The sequence below is a fragment of the Capricornis sumatraensis genome, chromosome 15, assembly GCF_032405125.1.
Source record: "Capricornis sumatraensis isolate serow.1 chromosome 15, serow.2, whole genome shotgun sequence".
NCBI classification, from domain to species: Eukaryota; Metazoa; Chordata; class Mammalia; order Artiodactyla; family Bovidae; genus Capricornis; species Capricornis sumatraensis.
Window position 1 is genome coordinate 6,751,575 of NC_091083.1, and position 22,690 is coordinate 6,774,264.

Consider the following 22,690-nt stretch of genomic DNA (forward strand, 5'->3'; position numbering starts at 1 on the left):
CATAAATCCCTTATTGCATGTGAGTCACTATTTTTATGTAGCCAAACATCAGGAAGTTGTGGTGAGATTGTTACTGTTCACTTTAACGACTTCTTTACAAGTCTTTCTTGGTCCAGAGATCTTTACACTGAACTTCAAAAGAATCTTTGACTTATATTTCATCTGGTCAATCAGTTTCACAAGTTAGCAAAGATAGCAGGAAAACAATTTCCATGCTTTCTTCCAGTAGGGTCTTTAAATGAGTAGCATATTTGCAAAGCTCCTCCAAGATTCTATTGCATACATGCACCAAGTGCACTCTCTAGCTCCATTTAAACAAGAAGTTAATATGAACTCATAAATTTCAGTTTACTATGTCTATTCCTGAAAGCAGGAGCACTTGAGGATAAAGGAATAAAACTGAATTAGGTTAGTTAATTAGCTAGTGTTATGAAAAAGTAAACCTTATATCCCACTAAGGTGGCTTATTTATTCACAGTACACTGTAACATAAAAGCTAATAGGAACTTGTTATTTATGGTACTTACTCAACTTCCTGTTTTAAAGAAAACAGAGTTTAGGAGTTTAACTTAACATTTCTTTTTAAAATCGGTGAGTTACTGAATTAACTGTAAAACTACAATGAAGTTGCTTAGAAAAAAAGAGTAGGGTGTTCAGAGTGAAACCATGAGCTTTGTTCTTCTACACCTGTCAGGTAATGAGTAGTTGCCAAAAATCTTCACTACATAAAATCAATAATCAAAATAGGCCAATAGGCAGATTTCTGAGGAGCTCAAATCGTAAAGAGTCAGGCTGCAGTGTGGGAGACTTCGGTTCGATCCCTGGGTGGGGAAGATCCCTAGAGAGGGGCATGGCAACCCACTACAGTATTCTTGCCTGGAGAATTCCAAGGACAGAAGAACCTGGAGGGCTACCGTGCATGGGGTCCCAAAGAGTCAGACGCTACTGAGCAACTTTCACTTTACTTTCAAAATAGGCCAATAGATGGCGCCATTGCTGTGTGTAATGCTTTGGAAAGCCAAAGACCAAATACAGGACAAGAAGACAAAAAACGCTTCTGAATTCTCAAAGAGAAGGCAATGTTATTCTTTTCTCTCTTTTGTTCGAACTTCAGTCATCACTCGCATTATCTCATTGAGTTGAAGTGCTCAATTTTTTGTGCCCTAAAGAGCAACATTCCCCAAGAAAAAGAAATGCAAAAAGGCAAAAAGTTGTTTGAGGAGGCCTTACAAATAGCTGAGAAAAGAAGAGAAGCTAAAGGAAAAGGAGAAAAAGAAAGATATACCATTTGAATGCAGAGTTCCAAAGAATAGCAAGGAGAAATAGGAAAGCCTTCCTCAGTGATCAATGCAAAAAGTACAGGAAAACAATAGAATGGGAAAGACTAGAGATCACCTCAAGAAAACTAGAGATACCAAGGGAACATTTCATGCAAAGATGGACACAATAAAGGACAGAAATGGTATGGACCTAACAGAAACAGAAGATATTAAGAAGAAGTGGCAAGAATACACAGAAGAACTATACAAAAAAGATCTTCATGACCCAGGTAACCACGATTGTGTGATCACTCACCTAGAGCCAGACATCCTGGAGTGTGAAGTCAAAGTGGACCTTAGGAAGCATCACTATTAACAAAGCTAGTGGAGGTGATGGGATTCCAGTTGAGCTATTTCAAATCCTAAAAGATGATGCTGTGAAAGTGCTGCACTCAATATGCAAGCAAATTTGGAAAACTCAGCAGTGGCCACAGGACTGCAAAAGCTCCATTTTCATTCCAATCCCAAAGAAAGGCAATGCTAAAAAATATTCTAACTACCACACAGTTGCTCTCATCTCAAACACTAGCTAAGTATTGCTCAAAATTCTCCAAACCAGGCTTCAATAGTACATAAATTGAGAACTTCCAGATGTTCAAGTTGGATTTTGAAAAAGCACGGGAACAAGAGATCAAATTGCCAACATCCTTTGGATCATAGAAAAATCAAGAGAATTCCAGAAAAATACTACTTCTGCTTCACTGACTATGCCAAAGCTTTTGACAGTGTGGATTACAACAAACTGAAAAGTTTTTCAAGTAATGGGAATACCAAACCACCGTACCTGCTTCCTGAGAAATCTGTATGTAGGTCAAGGAGCAACAGTTAGAACTGGACATGGAACAAAGGACTGGCTCCAAACTGGGAAAGGAATACATCAAGTCTGTATATTGTCACTCTGCTTATTTAACTTATATGCTGAGTACATCATGAGAAATGCCAGGCTGAGTGAAGCACAAGCTGGAATCAAGATTGCCAGGAGAAATATCAATGACCTCAGATATGCAGATGACACCACCCTTATGGCAGAAAATGAAGAACTAAAGAGCTTCTTGATGAAAGTAAAAGAGAAGAATGAAAACTCTGGCTTAAAACTCAACATTCAAAAAAATAAGATCATGGCATCTGGTCCCATCACTTTGTGGCAAATAGATGGGAAAACAATGGAAACAGTGAGAGATTTTATTTTCTTGAGTTTCAAAATCACTGCAGATGGAGACTGCAGGCATGAAATTAAAAGACCCTTGCTCCTTGGATGAAAAGCTATGACCAAACTAGAGTACATATTTAAAAAGCAAAAACATTACTTTGCTGACAAAAGTCCGTCTAGTCAAAACCATGGCTTTTCCAGTAGTCATGTATGGATGTGAGAGTTGGATTATAAAGAAAATTGAGTGCCAAAGAATTGATTGACTTTGAACTGTGGTGTTGGAGAAGACTCTTGAGAGTCTCTTGGTCTGTAAGGAGATTAAACCAGTGAATCCTAAAGGAAATCAGTCCTAATTATTCATTCAAAGGACTGATGCTGAAGCTGCAACTCCAGTGCTTTGACCACCCAGTGCAAAGAACTGACTCACTGGGAAAGACTGTAATGCTGGAAAAAATTGAAGGCAGGAGGAGAAAGGGATGACAGAGGATGAGATGGTTAGATGGCACCATGGACTTGATGGACATGAGTTTGAGCAAGCTCTAGGAGTTGGTGATGGTCAGGGAGCCTGGCAATGAGATCTCAGAGTCAGACTGAGTGACTGAAACAGCAGTAAGTTATTTTCATACAAATGTTGCAATGAACAATATCTATATGGTAGATATCTTACATATCTTAACCAGTTTGCTTGAAAAGATGTCCTAACTCACAAGCAGAAGGATAAATCCTCTCTAGGATAAAAGTCTTTAAAAATAGGACTGTGGAAATCTCCTCAGAGTGCATATGATTTCTACCACTTTTGGTAGAATCATTCTACAGTTATTTTTTGGAAAATAAATTAGAATGAAATAATTATTTAATTTCCCAAAGTAAAATGAAGACAATTTTCAATAAAATGAAATTTGGAATAATTTTTAAAAGGTGCATTGGCCATGCTCAAGGAAAGGTGAGCAATATGTATAAAGAGCAAAGAATCTTGAAAGCATTGTTTTGTACATGGAGTATGGATTTTTTTTTTTTTTTCTTTATCATTTTAGAGTTCACTTTGTGAAACCAGTCTTCATGGTTTGAAGAGATCCAGGTGTGGAAAGAAAGTCACCTTGGGATGAAATTTTGACAAAAATAATCAACCAAATTGTGGAAATTTTACAACATTTGACATACATTTTAAGGCTGATTTGTGGAGACAAATTGTTTCTGACTCTAACGGTCTCATAAGAAAATTTGTTCTTATCGAACGAATCCATGAAGCAGCCTAAATTACTTCTATCCTCCAAAGACTCAATCAAAAAATAGTAAGTTGTGTTGTACAACCAAGTCAGAAATAAGAGACAAGAAAAGTAATACTTCATCAGGTTTGCAAAGTTCTTTCTAGGCACCTGATAATCTTGGAAATCTTCTGAGATAAGCAAAGTAACCAATCATGATTAGGTTAATTGAGTACCTAAGGTGCTTTTCCATCATCTTACCTCTGTTGCCTCGTTTGCAATACTTATATGAAGTCAGTACTATTATTGCCCTCCTGTCCCAACAGAAAGCATTGAAGTACAGAAAAATTAAGCCAGAAAGTGGCTTACTTGCAATGAAAACTCAGGCAGGTTAAAAGACTCATACAGTCATTTTTAGAGATAAAAAGGGGCATTAAATTTTATATCATAAGCTATTAAAGGTAGAGTTAAATTCAGACCAAAGGTCTTAATGATTTGTGACTTGATAGTTTTCCCTGAATGACATCCTGTTTTGATTTATATGATCCCAGACTTGGTAGAATGACAGTCCCCTTGACTCTAAACGCCATGTAGATTGCATCAGTCTAGTTGGCCTCCCACAGACAATTCTCTTCACTAGGCTCATATGCTGTTTGCAATTTTTTACCCATGCTCATCTCTCCAGGCTCCACCATAAACTGAGGCAGTTTACTCTTCAGACTTACTCTCTTCCCTGAGAAGTCTTTTGTGGATTTCTTAGTGCTATTGTCAGTGATGAAACAGAGAGATCTCCAGACTTTAGGACTCCAGACCTGTCTACAACCTGGTATGAAAGAGGGAGATTACCAGATCCCTTCAAGTATCAGCATTTTGCATTCCAGAACACAGTGTGCCCGGTGTTTTCCAAAGGATACATAAGGGGGATGGGCTTTCCAGGTGGCTCAATGGTAAAGTATCTGCCTGTAAATACAGAAGCTGAAGGAGATGCAAGTTCGATCCCTGAGTCAGGAAGATCCCCTGAAAGAGGAAATGGCAACCCATTCCAGTATCCTTGTCTGGGAAATCCTGTGGACAGAAGAACCTGGTGGGCTACAGTCCATGGGGTCACACAGAGTCTGACACAACTGAGCATGCACACACACACAAGGAGGAGTGCAGAGATTTTGAGAAATGAGATTATCACTCTCATCAGCCAAAGAAAGTGACTTTGCTGATCTTTTTTTTAGTTTATTCATGCTCAGACAGTACTTGCAGTTTCCATAAAGGATGCTGATTATGTCAGCAAGCATAGGCTAAGTTATGCTACAGTAACAAAAGAAACGCTTCACCCCTAAATCTTAGTAGCTTACAGCAAGGGAATTTTCTTTCTTGTTCATTTCAGCCACCAATCATGGGTTGGCTTTGACTGTTCCATCCAGAACCCACTCAGGCTGAAGGAGTAGCTTCCATCTGGGGACCTAACATGGGGAAAGGATGAGCGTGAAACCACACAATCGCCCTTGGAGCTTCTGCTCAGAGATGGCATCTGGCATTTCTGAGCACATTTCATTGGCCAAAGCGAGTCACATGGTCAAGCCTGATGGCAATGGGACTGGATGACTTCCTCCCCTTAGAGAGTGGTGCTTTGAGGGAAAGGTGGTGAGGGAGAGTACTGCCATAGCCACCAGCTTGCACATGAGCTTGCTCTGCTGTGCTGTGCTTAGCCGCTCAGCCATGTCCAACTCTTTGTGACCCCATGACCTGCCAGGCTCCTCTATCCATGTGGAATCTCCAGGAAAGAATACAGGAGTGGGTTGCCATGCCCTCCTCCAGGGGATCTTCCCAACCCAGGAATCAAACCCAGGATGGGTCATCTAATATTGGGAACAATAAAACAATCCTTAGACTTATTGCATTATATTATATTGGGCTTATACCTGGATAAATTAATAGGGTGAAAGTGGGAGCATGCTCCATCAGCCTCAATTTAACATCATAAAAGAAATAGTAAAGAAGTCCAAGCATCTAAGTTCCTCTCAACCTTTCTCAGAAGGAGCACATTGGAAAAAATTCATTTCAGGTTGTGGTAGTTAATGTTAGAGGGTCAGAGGGGAGCTGCTGAACTCAAAGAAGAATTCCCCCTCCATCAGCAGCTACACTACATGGGCCAGGTCATGAGGCTTCTTATCTTGTAACACTGGCAAAAGCCCAGGCCTCAATTTTAACTCACTGCATTGCAGTTCTTTTCAAGTACATTACCAGGGCTTTATGAAGATTGATAGAGTGCCAGGAAGCCATTGGGTTGAAAGTCCAGATGTACATAAATCAAGTCATAGCATCATTTAATTCAGAATGCTTTGGCCCAAGTCATTACAGAGTAGCAGTGCAGAGATTTATAGGGAGTCTTATAAGATTTGATGATCTGAAAGGTAGAGATATTAAGTGTCTGATTTAGCTCTAGGAGATGCTGCAGCAGTTTTAAATCAACTAAAACCTTTATTGCAGCTGGTTTAAAAATGTGTCTTAAATAACTAGAAATGTATCCTAAGAACATCTTGGAATGAAGGGGTGAATGTGATTTTTGACCATCAAAACTAAGATCTGATTTGCATAAGGAAATAACCTATCTATCAATAAAAATGCATATCAGCAAGCCTCTTTATATATTAAAGAACTGTTCTCTGTTCTAACTGTTCTATAGCTAATGATTTTTACATAAATCTTCTCTAGGATAAGACCCCAAGATCTTTGTGTCTGATGACAAGAATTCTTCTGATCCTTTTAATCTTGAGCCAGAAGTCATCTACATTTAAAATCATCTCAGGTTTTCCACTGAGGGACTCGAAAGGCCACAATCCCAGTTGACCTCACACTCACCAGGCCTGCTGAGTTTTAAGCCTGCAGACCTGGTGAGGTTTGCTATAATCTTCTCTGAGCCCAGCCCTTTCCATATTCCTTCTTTTATTTGAATCTCTTGATGTTCTCTTGATCTCTAATGCCTTAATCTCACATTTTCCTTTTTCTATCAAAATGTATTACTTAAAATAAATTATTTTTGTAAAAGTTTACCAACAGATCGCAATACCTCAAAGACTGAGGAAATTTAATCTGTTAGCATATGCCAGGGTATACAAATAGAATAGCCAAAGAAATGATGCTCTGATCTTCCCAACCCAGGGATTGAACCCAGGTCTCCCACACTGCAGGCAGATGCTTTAACCTCTGAGCCACCAGGGAAGCCCAGTGAGAAATTAAAGACAACTAAAGATGAAAGTGGAATATATTTCTCTCTTTTGTAAAATCACACTATGGAGAAAATTTAAAGACAGTGATTCAAAATGACAATTTTGAATCAATCTACATTTCTGCCCACCCTTTGGAAAAATTTACAAACGTTTTTGATGGAACAAATTCTTAAAGAAATGGAGACATTTCCTCCTCAAAGTGACCTCTGAAAACATATTCTTCCTCATAAAAAAAGACTGAACTGATAATATTATTTTCAATTAATACTAAAATTGATTTTACATAACTATGTATCCAAGAAATTTTGAATATGCATTTTATTAAATACTGTTTGTAAATTTAATATTACTACATTTTCTTTAATTGCAATTGTTAGGTAGTTAGAATAGGAAAAAGAAGTCCAAGCAAGGGGGTGGCTAAAGACAAGGAAGGGAAAAGCCTGTGAAAATAGAACAAAAGAAGGTCCGAGGACTGGAGTGAGGACCTCAAACAGTGAGGTAAAACAAACAGCACTCCTCACTAGCCCAATTTACATAGGGCAGGCCCGGGGGGCGGAGAAAAACCACATAAAAAGAGGAGCCAAAACCTTTTTCTCTTCTAGTCTTTTGGGTTGGCATTCCCTCACACCTTGAGGATGTATTTTCCTTTACTTTCTAAGTAAAACTGAGCTGTAACACGGAGCTGTAACACTGGTCCATCTGAAGGCTGTAATGCTGGTCTGTCGCTTCGCTTATTTTTGTTGCAATGAGACAAAACTGAGGAAATTACAAACTCCCCGAACATCTATGGTGCTGTTTCTCAGATTTAACCTGGCTGAAACAACCTCAGCTCGGCCCCCACAAGGAAGAGGCCAAGCACAGCAGGAGCCCAACTTGGCGAAAGCTTCCAAGGTAGAAGCTAAACCCAAGAAGACCCAGCGCAGGGGCAGTGACAAGAAGCCCAGCAGACTGGAAAACAGGACAGCAAAAAACAAACAGCAGAAAGCTCACACGACTCATCTCAGATTCCAGAAGACCTCTGGTTAAGGTAGGAGGTCCTCGCTCCTATGGCTAGAAGGACACATGCCTAACAAAATCTTGATTCCTTTACAATCTCTTGTTTCTTGTTTCCTTGAACCCCCCGTGAACAGGTGAGCGGCCGTGGGTGCAAATGAGGGACTCTGGCAGGGGCTACTCCTCAGTGTGTCCCAAAGGCTCCACTGTCTGCTGGGCCCCAGTAGCTTTGCCCAGGCGGGTGGGGGTTCTTCTGTCCTGAATCTTCTTTATGCCAAGGATCAGGCCAATGAAAACTGTGAGCACAGGTCAGGTATTTAGCAGGTTTTCCAGTAGGTTATGAAGGGGATTCCTCAGCACGTTTTTCCCACTGCTTTTTCCTCCTGTCCTTCAGCTTCTCTCTCCTGGGACTTGAGCCTGGCCCAAACCCATGGTGCTTGGCTTCAAGACCTAATGAAGCACAGGTTCTGATGTCTCATTGCAAAAATTCAGTTAGAGACACAGCGATAGTTAAGAGGTGTGCTGGGGACCAGCGTGAGGAACTCCACCCATGGCAAAGGTCATGAGGAAGGAGGCTTGGCATATGCAAAGGCATGGTCAAGCCTCAGGAAACCCCCTGTTCCCGAGCATCCAGCCCCAAAACCAGAGTCTGTTTCATGCTCTCACCTACACCTCTGACTTTACAGGGGCCTCTCCCCCATAACCATTTCTCTCGGAGAAGGAGTAAACTTGCAGCTCCAGTTAATAAAAATTCCTGGGCGTGACAAGAGTGTTTCAACTTAGAAATTCCTCTGGAGGTCCTCTAGCCTCCCTGATCAGGTTAGTCCGGCCACATGTGATTGTTTACAGCCTCCCAACCTTGGGAGGCATGAGATGCTTTAAAACTTTCTAAATACAGACTCTTTTAAGAAGTTAGAAAATTATTAGTATAGTATAGTGGGTTGATTAGAAATTATATTGGTGAAGGGTTTTTTCATTTGTCCTGCCAATAATCACTGCTAATTTGCTGCCCTGGGTGTGACAAGGGTGTCTCAGGTCAAACCTCTCTGCTGACAGACTAGCTTGTGTGACAACCTCTCAACCATAAACAGCACAGAGAGTTTGGAGTATTAGCATAGGGCTTTTCTCATTGTTGAGTCAGTGATTGCTGCCAGGCCTCCATATCCTTAGGCACCTGGGAATATATTAATCAATGTATTTGGAATATAGAAAAGGAAATATAGTAGTTTTTGATGTTAGCGATACTAGACTTTTTGAGTTAATGAATTTTCTCTTTTGTTATAGATCACTGTATTTTCTTATAAATCGCTGTGTCCTTGCTATGTAAAAATGTAACTTTATCACTATCTTAAGACTAAATAGATCTTAAGGGGAACATTGGTGAAGGGTTTTCATTTGTTGAGCCAATATTTGCTGCTAAATCTCCATATTCCTTGCCCTTATAATGAATATAACTAGCATATAGGAAAAATAAGTATTAACCTTTAAGATTAATCATGTTAAACCTTAGGCTAAGTAAATTCCTTTCCTAGTTGTAACTCACTACACCCTCACCCTATAGGAATGCAACTTTATTTGGAGGGTGGCGCCTGATTTAAGAAAAAATAACCCCTGGAAAAATAAGTTTTCTGATTAACTGACTGGTATCAGAAAGGGCCATAAAATGTCAGCAGGTCTCATGGCCAGAAGATGATGTAAAACCCATAAGACCTTTGTATAATTTTATATGAAGCACCTGATTGTGACAAGGGTCAGGTCTGCTGACCCCCGCGTGACTCTGTATTCATCCCTATGTACAACAAAAAGGTATATAAACAAACCTGAAAAATAAAGAAATCGGATCAATTTCTGGAAAGACTGATTCCCCCATGTCGCTTCTTTCTTGCTCCCCATTTTTCTGGCTGAATTCCCATCTGGAGCATGGATGCTATTCCATGTAAACCAAGTTATTCAGCCTCTTTTTCTCCACTAATTTTCCTACTACACTATGCGTTTCTAATCTCTCTATATATCTGTAATTAAGATTTTTCCTAGGACGCCGATTCCGTCCCCACCTTCGAATCATCCTAGACCCACCGGGGCTGGACCCCGGCAGAGGTGGATTTTTTCAGACTCAGAGAGAAGCACACTCCACAGGGTGTGGGCCATCACAGAGGAAAGTGCAGTGGCCACAGAATGTGCTGTGGTTAGTTTTTTTGAGCTGGGTGGTTTCATATGCTAATGAGTGAAAGGATCATTCCAACGATCGGGGAACCACCCACTCCTCCTCTGTCTTTTGACAATGCCTTGGAACTGTCCTGCTGGCACCTCTGGGTGTGTCAGTTAGCATGCAGATTGGGGATCAAGGTTTAGTTGAATTTGACTTGTCAGTTTGGACGCACTTGATTTTAATCAGTTTATGTTATACCCTTGGAGAAGGAAATGGCAACCCACTCTAGTACTCTTGCCTAGAAAATCCCATGGATGGAGAAACAATGTAGGCTACAGTCCATGGGGTCGCAAAGAGTTGGACACAACTGAGCGACTTCACCTTCACTTGCTCTATGTCATTCTTTCAAGAGTTGTGCCCTGCTCCCTTCCCTCCTATTTTATGCTCTTTTCCTGAGCCCCATCCAGGCCCACAATGTCACCTCTACAATCTTCTGGAGGGACAACCAGAAAACAGCTGGGCCTTGGGAGGGAAATACTGTATAATACCCAATCCCTCTCCATATTCAGGTCTTCATCTTCCATGTTTCGTGCAACATGTGCAAGAACAGCATCTCTCAGTGAACCTGCTAGGGCAGGCGACAGGCACACAATGCCTGCTAGAAGTCCATCTGCTGGCGTCCCTTCAAGGGCAATTGGGCTTCCAGGAATAATGTTTGCCACTTTGGGAGTTAGCCCTGCAGGCCGTTTGTGCCCAAAGCCTTACCACCCTTCTAAAGTTATAAACATACCCCTGGATCAAATCTCCACTCCACTGTATGGAACATCTGGTCTGTTGTCTCTTATCAATTTGTTCTTAAGCCACTTACTAACTCCTACAACCAGGACCCTGCCCCCTTGTAAGGAACATTGCTCCACTCCCCTTTTTATTAAAATACTCTTAAAGCCCCTAACAGGACCAGATAACCCACTCTTTTGTCATAACTTCTGCTATTACCTAAAGTGGGTCTATGACAATGAAATGCTTACCACTGGAGACACCCTAACCTGCTCTTATGGAAGACTAGGGGAGGAAATCAGTGACTTATATTCCCTTAGAGCAGTAAGAGGATAAAGCTATGGCTGCTTCATCAGGTTCCCAGTCTCAAGGCACAGGCTTGGATTGCTTTATGTCATGATATGTATTTCCATCTGTGGTGAACAAACTGGCAATGAGTTAAAATTGCAACCCCTTAATCCTACCCAGCACTGGTTACGCTGGAGACCTTGGGGATGCCCAACTCCAGTCCACGGTCCTAGGACATTGACCTGCCTAGGGATCTGGTCCTCGAAAGGTTGTCATGCCTCAACCTGCTCGGGGATCTGCCAGTCCAGGGGTTCCAGGAGGTGGGGATTTGATCTCCAAGCTGTCATTCCTCAGCCTGCCTGGGGATCTGCACCCTGACCCGGGGATGCCTGGCTCTCAGGTTGCAACAGTACTGGGTAGGACAAGCTTCAAAAAGACTCACCCTTAAGGAAGTCCACCCATGGAAATTGAAGGAGGCCTATTAGATTTTTTCTTTTCCTCCATGTCATCACTGTCTCTCAGATGGGAAATAACTAACCCAGTTCCTGACAAGTGCCCTTGAGATGCATCCTTGATAACTGGAAGCTGTTAGATCCTCTAACTCTAAGAAGTTGCTTAAAATTCTTTTGTGTCACTGTATGGCTATGGTATCCTCTGGGACACAAGGAACATTGGCCTGAGGATGGGAGTTTAAATTACAGTCCCATCCTGCAGCTAGACTTATTCTGCAAAAGACAGGGGAAATGGACAGAGATCCCTTATGTCCACATTTTCTTCTAAGAGATATGAAGGCACTCTGTCCTAAGTATGGGATTGTTGTATGCCCTAAAAGTGAGCCTACTAAGCACAGACAACCAAGAGAAAGACCCCCCTCCCCATGAAGGCTCACCTCCTAAGGCTCTCTAGTTGCCTGGTGCTCCTTCCTTGTATCCAAAAGTGCCCCCATATCCAGGAGTATCCCCTCCACAAAAGCCAACTCAATTATGTCCCTTAGTCAAAACTGGAGGAGAATTTGGACCAACCCAGGTCCATAAGCCCTTCTCCCTCTTAGAACTAAGACCAAACAAGACCTGGGAAGCAATACAGATGATCCAGGCAAATATATAGATACATTTCAACACATTGCCTTGGCCTTTCACTTGATGTGGAAGACATCATGGTCATATTTAGTCAAATTTTATCTGACCCTGAGCATGCTAGGGTCTTAAAGGAAGCCCAAAGGTATGCTATGGGGCTTCACATGTCATGTGATAAATACCCAGTAGGGGAAACTGAAGTCACCTCCTTAGATCCTGATTGGAATTATAATGATCCTGAGCACATCATGGAAAGGGATCATTTTCTGCCCTGCGTGAAGGCAGGACTAAAAGCAGCCCAGCAAAAGGTATGCCCGGGTCTCAGCAATAACTCAGGAGCCCCACGAGAACCCCATTGCCTTTCTGGAAAGGCTAAAAGAGGCCCTCCAAAAATTTAACAATCTGGACTTAGACTCTTATGAGGGACAAGTGATTTTAAAGGACAAATTTCTGTCCCAATCTGCACCAGACATCAGGATAAAGTTACAACAGCTACAGCAGCAGGAACCTGCTGCCTCTTTAGATGAGATGGTCCAGACAGCCACCAATACCTTTTATAACAGAGAACAGGAGAGGGAGGCCAAGGCTCAGGAAAAGGAGAAAAGGAAAGAGACAAGGCATGCCCAGATTCTGACTGCCAGGGAAGCCCTATGGCAAACCCTGAGTCCTTGAAGAACAAGGCACAAGATAAATGCTTAATCTATAGACAGGTGGGCCATTGGACCAAAGACTGTCCAAACTGTGACAAGTCTCCTAAAACAGCTTGCTACAAATGATATCAGTTGGGACATTAGGCAATACTCTGTCCTTGGGACCCAAGAGTCTCAAGGTCAAGCGCCAAGCCTTCCCTCACGATGGGTCAATAGGACTGAAGCAGCCCACTCCAGCCAGCCCGCCTGTCACAGACAACAATCACGGGGCTGGAACCAAGGGTACAACTGGATGTGGCAGGTAGGTCTGAGAATTTCTTGGCTAACACAGGGGCTACCTGCTCTGTCCTGACCTCCTACTCCAGAGCTTTCTTCTCCCAAACCTGTACCATTTTGGGTGCTACATGAAAAACAATTATTAAAAGATTCACCCAAGCACTTCTTTGTTGCTTGGATGGACAAATAATTTCCCCCAAGTTTCTGGTGGTCCCTGAGTGTCCTACTCCCTTATTGGGAAGAGATATACTCACTAAACTGGAGACCACCCTTATGATGGGAAGCTTTTCATCCTCTAGAGCCCTATAGCTTCTGGTTACTGCTAAGAATCCATTACACCGTATTCAATAGAAAAGGACCAAAAACTATGGGAGGACAAAATTAACCCCCAGGTGTGGGACCAGGAGACTCCTGGATGAGCCCACCAAGCTGAACCGGTCATCATTGTCCTCCAAGACCCCACTCGGTTTCCTAACCAGAAACAATATCCCCTCAGAAAAGGAACCCAGGAAAGACTACAGCCTCTAATAAACAAAATCCTTTCCTGTGGGCTATTAGTCCCCACCAATTCACAATGTAACATTCCGATCCTCCCTGTAAAGAAAAAGGGCAGAACCTGGTGAACGGTTCAAGATCTCCAGAGGGTTCCCAATCAAATATGGTGATGAAATCCTTAGGCTCTTGGAGGCAGTCCATCTGGCCACTGAGGTTTCAGTCTCCACTGTAAAGGCACCAACAAGGGAGCACAGAAGTGGCAAGAGGGAACCAAGCAGCCGATCAAGCAGCTAAGAGAGCAGCATTACAGAACGTGACCTAATAGGGGTAGCCACCTTAGTCCCACAGACTAATTTGTCAAAAACTCCCTCATATACTGAAGGTGAGACTCTTCAAGCTAAGAGTGAGGGTTTTCAAGATCATATGGGATGGTTCCAAAAAGAGAGACTCCTTTTTCTGCCTGGGAACCTCCAATGGAAGTTGGTTAACTCCTTACATGCCACCACTCATTTAGGGGGTCCTTGGATGGTCAAGTGGCCCCTTTCTTTCCAAATAGCAGCATATGCATGTAGCACCAGAAAGGCATACTTGGATTCAGTGTAAATGGTCACTCTTTTTCCTTTTCCTAGCTCTAAAGCTCGAGTCGGGGCTATGAGCTCAGCTAATTGGCCTGAAGTACCTGGTGGCAAAGGCTTAGCCTCTACGGTCTCAAAATTGGAGACTACTGAATATCCTCATTTAGGGGAAAAGGCCCTCCAAAGATTACTAGAAAGGTCCTTCAGAGGAACAGGCCTCCAAACAACTATAAGGCAAGTGGTCTCCTCTTGTCCCACTTGCCAATAAAACAATCCCCAAGGAGCTTGAAGACCCCAACTGGCCCAGCGCATCCAACAATGTGGGACTTACCCAGGAAAGGTCTGGCAGATGGACTTCACCCGGATGCCAGTTTCTCAAGGGTATAAATACCTATTAGTCATGATAGATACATTCACAGAATGGATTGAAGGCTTTCCCACCTGGACTAAGAAGGCTGAAGAGGTGGTTTAAAAAAAAAAAAAAAAAAACTGCTCCCTGAAATCATTCTGAGAGTTGGTCTGCCCAGGTCATTACAAAGTGACAATGGGACATCATTTAATTCTAAGCTCACCCAGCAGGTCTCTAAAGCATTGGGCATTACTTATTTCCATTGTGCCTAGAGGCCTCAATCTTCAGGAAAAGCAGAAAGAGCAAACCAATTCTGAAAATCAGCGATAAATAAGATAACCCAGGAGACCTCCCTGGGATGGAAGGAGGTTTTAACAATAGCTCTGCTCCTCACCTGTATTGACCCTAAGAAACAGGTTGGTCTTAGTCCTTACGAGATGCTATATGGGAGGCCTTTTGTTTTGTCAATGACCTCTTCCTAGATCCAGAGGCTCAAACCTTCTGGTCTTATACCATGGCCACTGGGCAATTCCAACAGGATATACACTTGTGAGGTGTCAATCAGGGCCCAAAAGATTCTAAAGAGCCACCACTATATGCTCCCGGGACTCAAGTCCTAATTAAAGTCTGGAAAGATGGGTCTCCCAAGGCTCAACTCCAGCCCACATGCAAGGGCCCCTACCCTGTAACACTTTCTACTCCCACAGCAGTCAAGGTACCAGGACACAACTCCTGGATTCACTGCTCACAAGTCAAGCCATGGAAGAAAACAGAAGAGGACACTCAATATATCTGTGAGCTCCTGGGATATCTCAGATACCTATTCAGGACTACAAATGAGTGCCATTCTAATGAACACCCCAAAATTAAGTTTATGGGGATAAGATTTCTCAGAACAGCTCTAAAGAGCCAACACAGCTTGGCAGGGCTTGTACTCCAAAAGAGACAGGGGATGGATCTCCTGATCCCTGAACAAGGAGGGACTTCAGCCATCTTGAATGAGACATGTTGTTTCTGGGTAAATACCTCCAGCTAAGTTAAAGAAAGTCTCACAGTCCTCAAGAAAAACATTTAGACCCTACAGGATCTCAAAGAATGAGCTGGAGAGTTCTCTGGGTGGCTACAATCTCTCTTTGGGGAATATTCCTGGTGATGGGAATTTGGAGTTGGATAATGCCCCTGCTAGTCCCTGTCATCACCGTATTGATGCTGCTTATGATTGCTCTATGTATCATCAATTGTCTAACCCGTTTTGTCTCTGCCCAGCTCAGCAAGCTACAACATGCAGTGCCAGTGCAACAATGATATATAAAACTACAGCCGACCACAGAAAATATCACTCACTCTTGTACGGTCACCACTAGAAGGACTCTGAGGCCTGAGACAGCAAAAGGGGGAGGCCCAATGCCCCTCCCCATCCCATTTCAGCAGGAAATAGCCAGAAAGACTTCTATGCCCCTGTTCTCAAAGAACTTGGCCTCCCATCTCTTGGGGGGGGGGGGGGGGGCGGGGATGTTAGGTAGTTAGAATAGGAAAAAGGAGTCCAGAATGGTGGTGGCTAAAAGACAAGGAAGGGAAGAGCCTGTGAAAATAGAACAAGAGGTGAAACAAACAGCACTCCTCGCTAGCCCAAATTACAGAGGACAGGCCCAGGGTGGGGGGCACTCCTCGCTAGCCCAATTTACAGAGGACAGGCCCGGGGAGGGGGGAGGGGGGCACTCCTCGCTAGCCCAATTTACAGAGGACAGGCCCGGGGAGGGGGGAGGGGGGCACTCCTCGCTAGCCCAATTTACAGAGGACAGGCCCGGGGAGGGGGGAGGGGGGCACTCCTCGCTAGCCCAATTTACAGAGGACAGGCCCGGGGAGGGGGGAGGGGGGCACTCCTCGCTAGCCCAATTTACAGAGGACAGGCCCGGGGAGGGGGGAGGGGGGCACTCCTCGCTAGCCCAATTTACAGAGGACAGGCCCGGGGAGGGGGGAGGGGGGCACTCCTCGCTAGCCCAATTTACAGAGGACAGGCCCGGGGGGGGGGGGGGGGGGCACTCCTCGCTAGCCCAATTTACAGAGGACAGGCTCAGGGTGGGGGGCACTCCTCGCTAGCCCAATTTACAGAGGACAGGCCCGGGGGGGGGGGGGGGACTCCTCGCTAGCCCAAATTACAGAGGACAGGCCCGGGGGGGGTGGAACTCCTCGATAGCCCAATTTACAGAGGACAGGCCTGGGGGGGGAGGGGGGCACTCCTCACTAGCCCAATTTACAGAGGACAGGCCCGGGGGGGGCAGGGGGGCACTCCTCACTAGCCCAATTTACAGAGGACAGGCCCGGGGGGGAGGGGGGAACTCCTCACTAGCCCAATTTACAGAGGACAGGCCCGGGGGGGGGGGGGAACTCCTCGCTAGCCCAAACTACAGAGGACAGGCCCGGGGGGGGGGGGATCTCCTCGATAGCCCAATTTACAGAGGACAGGCCTGGGGGGGGAGGGGGGCACTCCTCACTAGCCCAATTTACAGAGGACAGGCCCGGGGGGGGCAGGGGGGCACTCCTCACTAGCCCAATTTACAGAGGACAGGCCCGGGGGGGAGGGGGGCACTCCTCACTAGCCCAATTTACAGAGGACAGGCCCGGGGGGGAGGGGGGAACTCCTCGCTAGCCCAAATTACAGAGGACAGGCCCAGGGTGGGGGGCACTCCTCGCTAGCCCAATTTACAGAGGACAGGCCCGGGCGGGGGGGGGGAACTCCTCGCTAGCCCAATTTACAGAGGACAGGCCCGGGCGGGGGGGGGAACTCCTCGATAGCCCAATTTATAGAGGACAGGCCTGGGGGGGGAGGGGGGCACTCCTCACTAGCCCAATTTACAGAGGACAGGCCCGGGGGGGGCAGGGGGGCACTCCTCACTAGCCCAATTTACAGAGGACAGGCCCGGGGGGGAGGGGGGCACTCCTCACTAGCCCAATTTACAGAGGACAGGCCCGGGGGGGAGGGGGGAACTCCTCACTAGCCCAATTTACAGAGGACAGGCCCGGGGGGGAGAAAAACATAAAAAGAGGAGCCAAAACCTCTCTTCTCTTCTAGTCTTTCGGGTTGGCATTCCCTCACGCCTTAACGATGTATTTTCCTTTACTTTCTAAATAAAACTGAGCTGTAACACGAAGCTGTAACACTGGTCCATCCGAGGGCCATAACACTGGTCCACTGCTCCAAATTTTTGTTGTGACGAGACAGAACTGAGGAAATTATAAACTCCCCTGACAAAATTATAATAGAAAATCCACATTCTTACCCTGATGTTGCTTCTCTAGAAGCTCTGCAAATTTGGGGTGTTGAATTTTCAAGATAATATTTAAAGATATTCAATTCTGAAGTTCCTTGTTGGTTATTTAAGTTAAGGACAAGCTTCTTTAGTAAAGCGACCCATTACAAGCAAGTCTATCTTTGCTAAATCAGAGCATGTGTGTATTACTTAAGCATAAAGCTAACTGCATTTGAATTAGCCATCACAAAGCCACCATCTACTAATTATTTTGCATTATTACTTAATATAATCTATAGGAAACTATCCAGTGATCCCTAAAATTGAGTTTTAAACTGAACTGTGCCCTGCTGGTCAATATGATACATTTTACAAGCTTAACCTCCCTTCCCAAGTACAATTGCCTACTGCCCCTTCCCTTCTTTTCTTATATATTGAAAGCTGTATCGTTTCTAAGTTTTAATCTGCTTCACTCACCTCACTTCGTCCTTTTGATTTCTCTCAAACACCCACCTAAGTTTTTCTTTAAAAATGTACCATAGTCTGGGAGGAGGAGTGGCCGCAGCCAGACTACTCAGCTCGGTGAGGGCTCTCACAGCGCAGCCCTTCAGGCGCCGGGCTCTGCCTGCCCGCTGCCATGGTGCCCAGGAGAAGGTCAGCTCTGCTGAGTGGGTGGCGAAGGAGGAGCCCAAGGGGATGTTGGGGAGGCTGTCAGCAAACCCGCTCCTGCGAGAGTGGGAACAAAGTCAAAAAAGGAGGCGGGAAAGGGTGAATCTTCATACAAAAAAGTGCAAACAAAAGGAGAAAGAAGAGCAAAGGGACAACAGGCGGAAGTGGACAACCGAGAGAAGAGAGAGACTTACCTGCAGAAAATGCAGAGACTAAAAACGAGCAGAGCCCAGCCTCTGATGAAGAAGAGAAAGAAGCCAAGTCTGATTAATACCACACACCCAGTCCTGCCAGTGGCCCCTGTTTCCCTTCTTGTACAATCCAGAGGAATATTTATCAACTATTTTGTAAATGCAAGTTTTTGGTAGCTCTAAAAACATTTTTAAAAAGGAGAGAATCCCACCTCATCCCATTTTTTAAGTGTAAATGCTTTTTATTAAGAGGTAAAATCATTTTCTGGTTGTTTATTTTTTGGTACAACCAGAAAATAGTGGGATATTAGTTAGGAGAGGCTTTGATTGTGTTGGGTGTCAGCTTAATGTTCCATAGGTGGGCTGTAGCTTTTATATCCTATAATATAAAAACATACTAAATGGCAATTTGAGTCAGTTGTGCATTTAATGTCTTGAACATTTTTAATTACATCTCTTCACATATTGTTTTGGTAGAATTATTTTCTACAGCAAACCACTTTTTGATCTTGGCTCTCCTGGTCAGAATTTCATGAACTCTATAACATCTTTGGTTGTGGTAGTCCAATTTTCCTAGTAACTTGGTTAGTGTGCTGTGAATGATTGACAGTTTGAATATGTAGTGTATATGATATTAAATTGTGAATCAGTGGGACTTATGATGTAACAGCATATTAATATTTGAAGATATTGGTACTTGCTATTCTGTTAAGGAGAGTTTGCTCCAAATTTTAAGCTGGCAAGTCACTGGAATAACTGTTAAGAATCACAACTATATGATTTTTTAGATTTCTGGGTACGAATGTGAAGGATTGTGTACAAATTGAAATATTTGTGTAGTGGTCCTCAAAATAACCAATAAAATCTCAATTATAAAAGAAAAAACTGTATTATAATCTATTTATTACACCTTATCTTTTATTTATATTTAATTAAATGTTCATTTAAAGAATAGTAGAGGAACTTCACATTAAAAATTCAGACTATACAAAAGGCAGAAATAAAAACATGAAGCCTTTCCCTCCACACTTGTACTACTCTCCAGAGGGAACTAGTTTTAAAAATTTTTGGTTTTGGTTCTCCTGGCTTTTAGCTCTAAAATCCTAGATGAGTGTTGTCCAGTGAAAATGTAATGTGAACCACATTAATAAGTCTAGCAATCATATTTTTAAAGTAAAAAGAAATAGATAAAATAATTTTAATGACATATTTTACTTACTCCCATAACAAAATATTATTTAACATGTAGTTAATATAAAAAATATGAATGAGATATTTAAATTTTTTTCATGTTAAATCTATTTCCTACTTAGAGAATGTATCAATTCACACTGGCAACACTTCAGATGTTCAATAGCTGCATAGGACAAGTGGCCACTGTATTGGACAGCATAGGTCTAAGTAACATACTTTAAATCTAGCTTGTTATTTATAAGCAATTTAAAACAGTATCTTTGACTTACTACCATGAAAATCGAGAATTGAACACCTTTTACTATCCACTCTATCTTATTATTACAAGTCCTATTACATTTGTATTTTTAGCTTTCCAATTGACCATCTTTATTATTTTGAAAACTATAGCTAATACTTATTTCTTACTCAACTATTGGACAATATCCTTTGAGTTCCATATGCAAGATGAGGAAATAAATACCTCTGCCCTTTGTATAGTATGAGTTTTTTGACAATTTAAAAGCTGAAAAAAGTTAGGAAGCATATTGAGAGAGATGGAAAGAAGTGAAGTATTGAGTTTGAAAATATTCATTATAAAATCAAGGACTGTGGTTAAACCTTTTGGAAATGAAATTCTACACTCTGAATCAATGCTACTTAAAGCAGAATTTTCCAAATATTAAAGACAAATAGGGATTCCCAGATAGCTCAAATGATAAAGAATCTTCCTGCATTGCAAGAGACCTGGGTTCAGTCCCTGTGTTGGGAGGATCCCCTGGAGAAGGGAAGGCTACCCACTCCAGTATTCTTGCCTGGAAAATTCCATGGACAGAAGGGCCTGGTGGACTACAGTCCATGGGGTCTGTTTTTTTATATCCCATGACTTATTTGGAATCATGCTTCAGTTTAGTTTGCTTCATTTGAATACCATGGCTATACTATTCAACTTTATGTACTCCTTGGATTCTCTTATTATCTTTCATTTACTTTGTTAACTGAGAAATATTCTGGTCATTTTGTTTTTAGGTCATCTCACTTTTTAATTATACTATTCAATATAGGAAAGTGACTGTTTCCTTAAAGGATATTTCTGGCTGCTCACTGATTTTCCCTTATAATTTGAATTTATTTATATAATTTGAATTGTATGTTTGCTGATGAGCTGGGATTCTGGGATTTAATGTCATTGCTCCATTGGTTAAATTCACAATTTTTTACATACTAAGTTTTCCTCTTTCAGTAATGAAGATCTTTCACTGGAATATATCCTCTAGTAATTTTTTCCCCAGACACATTCAAGAGAGGTAGACATTCTGAATTTTTGCATATTTGAAAATGGCTTTATTTTCCTTTTACACTAGACTTGTACAGTTCAATTTCCCAAGAAAAATATCAAATTTCTATAGCAGCCTTGCATGTTATACATGCATATTAGCGTGTCCCTATCTTTGGAAATTACAATCCAAGTGAATCAGTTACACAGGAGATGAAATAGGTTCTTGTGCTTCTCTCCATTAGCATACTCTTGGTGAAGCAGTGTCTCACCCTTTACCTTTAGCCACCGTTGTGTATCAGTTGGGAAATCAGAAGTTTCATTACACAGCACTCTTGGTAGATCCTTGGGGAATTACAACACACTTTGGCACGTTTAGAAATGTCTTTTTTCCTGCTCACATCTTATAAAGACCTAACTGCGTGCCTTTAGGACTGTTTAAAAATCTTCTATGAACAAGGAGAAATGCAGACATGTTGTCAGAGCTGATCATTTTTGTTGTGGATCTTACACTTGCTTTGGCCTTTTTTATTATCATTTATGCTGTTTATTTAATAGCAGCTACAAGTATTTTCATCTCTGTCCTTTTCTATATTTTCAAAGGGGAAATGAAAAAAAACTATGACTTCGTCATGAGCAGAGCCTGGGTACTGGATTCTAGCAATGCTGCTGGGAAGCCATTCCTAGGCAGTGTAGAGACAGTCAGCTCCATGATGCCTCCTGCCCATTTTCCAGCCCCCAAAGAAGGGGCCTTCTCACTCTAGGAGAGTGGAGTGAAGAGCCTTCGGTGGTGGAGGAGACACCCAGGAAGACTCACGACATGCCACCCCCACCAGCTGAGAAGTATTTCTTGAGGTAAGAAATGGAATGTTCAGCTTAATTCTCCCTTTTGCGAATGAAGTGACACATGCATGTTTGAGGTGAGAAGAGAAAAACAAGCAGATGCCTTTTATCACTGCCTTCCACGTTTCAAAAATGGAGTTGGTAGAATCTGTAGAGACTACAATTTTTGTTTTCTGCTAAGACTCCCATTTACTCAGTAAATTAGGGAGCCTTACCTGTGATATTTTCTCTCCCAAGCATGGGTTAGGCACAGGTCAAAAACAGTTAAAACTCCCATTTCAATCTTTTTACCAATTGGGCAAAAAGGCTTGGTAGAAGAGAAATTTGAATAAACGGATATTCTTTCAATCTATGAGTTGTTTATTGCCTTAATTTTTAAATTACTTTTTATTGGAGTATAGTTACTTCCCTGGTGACTCAGTTCAGTTCAGTCACACACTTGTGTCCGACTCTTTGCAACCCTAGGGACTGCAGCATACCAGACTTCCCTGTCCATCACCAACTCCTGGAGCTTGCTCAAACTCATGTCCATCGAGTGGGTGATGCCATCCAGCCATCTCATCCTCTGTCATCCACTTCTCCTCCAGCATCAGGGTCTTTTCCAGTGAGTTGACTCTTCACATCAGGAGGCCAAAGTATTGGAGCTTCAGCTTCAGGATCAGTCCTTCCAGTGAATATTCAGGGTTGATTTACTTTAGGATTGACTGGTTGGATCTCCTCGCAGTCCCCAGCTGGCTCAGTGGTAAAGATTTTGCCTGTAG

The 22,690-nt window shown here is 42.9% G+C and overlaps 1 pseudogene; it reads left to right on the top strand.

Annotated features, from left to right (window-relative positions):
- Positions 1-18,308: 18,308 nt before the first annotated feature.
- On the top strand, positions 18,309-18,717 carry LOC138091607 (non-histone chromosomal protein HMG-14 pseudogene; annotated as a pseudogene).
- The last annotated feature ends 3,973 nt before the right edge of the window (positions 18,718-22,690 follow it).